The sequence below is a fragment of the Apium graveolens genome, chromosome 3, assembly GCF_009905375.1.
Source record: "Apium graveolens cultivar Ventura chromosome 3, ASM990537v1, whole genome shotgun sequence".
In the NCBI taxonomy this organism is placed as follows: domain Eukaryota; kingdom Viridiplantae; phylum Streptophyta; class Magnoliopsida; order Apiales; family Apiaceae; genus Apium; species Apium graveolens.
The window spans coordinates 209,246,097-209,248,852 of NC_133649.1; positions in this window are offsets into that span (position 1 = coordinate 209,246,097).

Below are 2,756 nucleotides of genomic sequence, written 5' to 3' on the forward strand. Positions count from 1 at the left end.
AGTGTCTTTTCATTTTAGGGTATAACTTGCGAATTTAGGGGGATTTCATCAAAATAAGCCGAGGGAAGTACTTGGAATCAGTTGCGGGGAGTTGTGCGAAGAAATCAGCAAAATTAGGAGCAAAAAGTTGATTTTTCCAGAAACTGTCCAGGCGCCCGCCTGGGATGTGGGGCGACCGCCTGGAGGTGCAGGCGCCCGCTTGGGACCTGGGGCGGCCCTGGGGTCGAGAAAATTAATTCTAGATTTTTAATTCGTATTCTACTGGGCTACTGACGGTGCTGTTTCTTGTGGACTCTTATATAAACCTACTTGAGAGACGTTTCACAATAACAAGCAACAAGGATCAAGTATCAATCAAGTAAGGAGCAAGGAGAGAAGATTAAGAATACCGTTTTAGCACACCGCAACAAAGAAGAGAAAGCATACGTTATCTTGTGATTCTTTTATTCGTTGTAACAGTGGATGCTAGTTTTCTTTACTTTGAACCTTAATACTCTTGTGACGTACTCTGGTTTTAATAAGTATTATATATTATCGTGTTATTATCATGTTTTCATATGAACCCATGGTGATGATGAGTTCTATCATGGGCTAATCGTGATCATGGGGTCGTAGCGGATTTACTATGGATTTCTTTAGTTAATTGTTTAATACCTTGGTATGTGATGGTTGTATGATATCTAGCATAGGTTGTGCTTATTCGTCTTATGTGCGTCACGAACATATAAAATAGCCTGTTAATCTCTTGTGAAGAAAAAGTGAATCTTGAGATTTAGAACTTGCCATGCTAGCATAGGTTCATGTATTGTATGCATGATTAGTGGGTAACTCTAACCGTTTTACTTGCCCTGTGTAATCATAATGAATAACTTACGCTTAAATCGTTATGTTGTCAAATTCTGTAGACATACAGGGTCTCAACCTAATGGATGCCTATTCAACTTCTATCTTAATTGTGGATGCTTGGTAGAATGGTATTTGTGCAACAAAATTGGCTTTTATCAGTTTAGTGTTGTTCGGTTAATATCATCACCATTACATGCTAAGGGTAATAACAATGACTATTGAAGGAAGTAGTAATGAAGTTAGGATCTCATGTATGTTTAATATTGTTAATTCAAGTGTTATTTAAGTGTTCAATTCTCGTAGTTAATCGTAATTATTAATTAGCTAATCAACCTTAAGTGTTATTGTCTTGACATTGAGAAGTAATCATACATTGGTGAGTAAGTGTTAATTAAACATAATTAGTGTGAGTCTCTGTGGGAATGAACTAGAAATTATTCTATATTACTTGCGAACGCGTATACTTGCGTGGATCATTAGCGCATGCTTTGTGCCTAACATCAACTCTTAGTATACCTGCTAGGGTATAGTATGTCGTTCTTTATGATGTGTCCGAGAAGTGGATAACTTAACGAGAAAATTCTCACAAGAATACACAGGGCCAACTATCAATAGTTTCTTTGAAACTGGCAACTATGGCTCCCCAATCAACTCATGGCCCAAGTACGGTAGCCTTTCCTATTACACCATTCTCAACTGGATCGTACTCAAAAAATCTGACTCTACCTCTACTAGAACTTAGGAGGGATCAACTTCGGGTCCAACCAAAACATCTTGAAACTAGTAAACATGTCTCTTCAATCAACTCGTTGGCTCAAGCCGGGTAACATTTTCCCACTAGGAGATCATAAATCGAATCACACTCAAACATGTCTACCTCTAACTCAAAAAGATTCTAAAAAGGACTAAACTCAATCCAATCCAAATCACGGAAAATCAGGGCGGTCCATATAATATCTGTCTAGCTACTAACTCAACGGTAGCGTCAAAATACTTACCTCATAATCCTAATATAACCTTAACTTAATAGTCAAAACCATGTTCGATAATCTCAACTCAAATTCTATATGGGTTTGCTCAAGGTCTTTCCTATCTTATATGACCTGCCAATCTTATCTTAACTTCTACCTATTCTTATTTTAGGGACCAATTAACATGTATCTCTAATACCAATTGTGACAACCCCCAAATATGGGGTCAGGATTGGGTGTCACTAAATAACCTTAAACATTATAAAAACTGTATATTAAGATAAATATACAGATGACCCCTAAACTCCGGATCGATTACAGGTTATGGTATGAAACAAGAATCTAAAACATCTAAACTTTATTTAATTAATAACTCAAATTTCATTACCTCTTTACCAACTTCCTCATCTTAAAGACTTTGAGATATCCAGTTATCTGAAACCAGGATCTCTCTGTCGCACTGCCTACTACGAGCTATTTAAAATTATCTTCATGTGTATCTAAAAGGATAAGAAATTAACTAGGAAAAAGTGAGCCAATAAGGCGCGGCTAGCTCTATAATTTGGATTCCAGGTATTAAAAATAATAAAGTATATTTATCGAAGAGAAGTCACTGAAACCAAGTTCAGATACTTTAATGACTTAAATAATTGAATAAATAAAACATCATACTTCATTGGTTGACTATCATGAATTTGAATTTTCTCAAAAATAGAACAACTGGTAATTTTTTGGATTCATTTCCTGAATCAGTTACTCGGTTTGTTTCGCAACTGGGAAAATTTTAAAAGAAGGAATGCCATTAATGGCGATGAACAATAAATTAGTCCGGACACTAGAACCAACATATGTATTATACTCCGCCGATCAGTCGAAATATAGTACAGATCTATGCCCATCCATATAGACCCACATCATATAGGGTACCCAGGCATACTT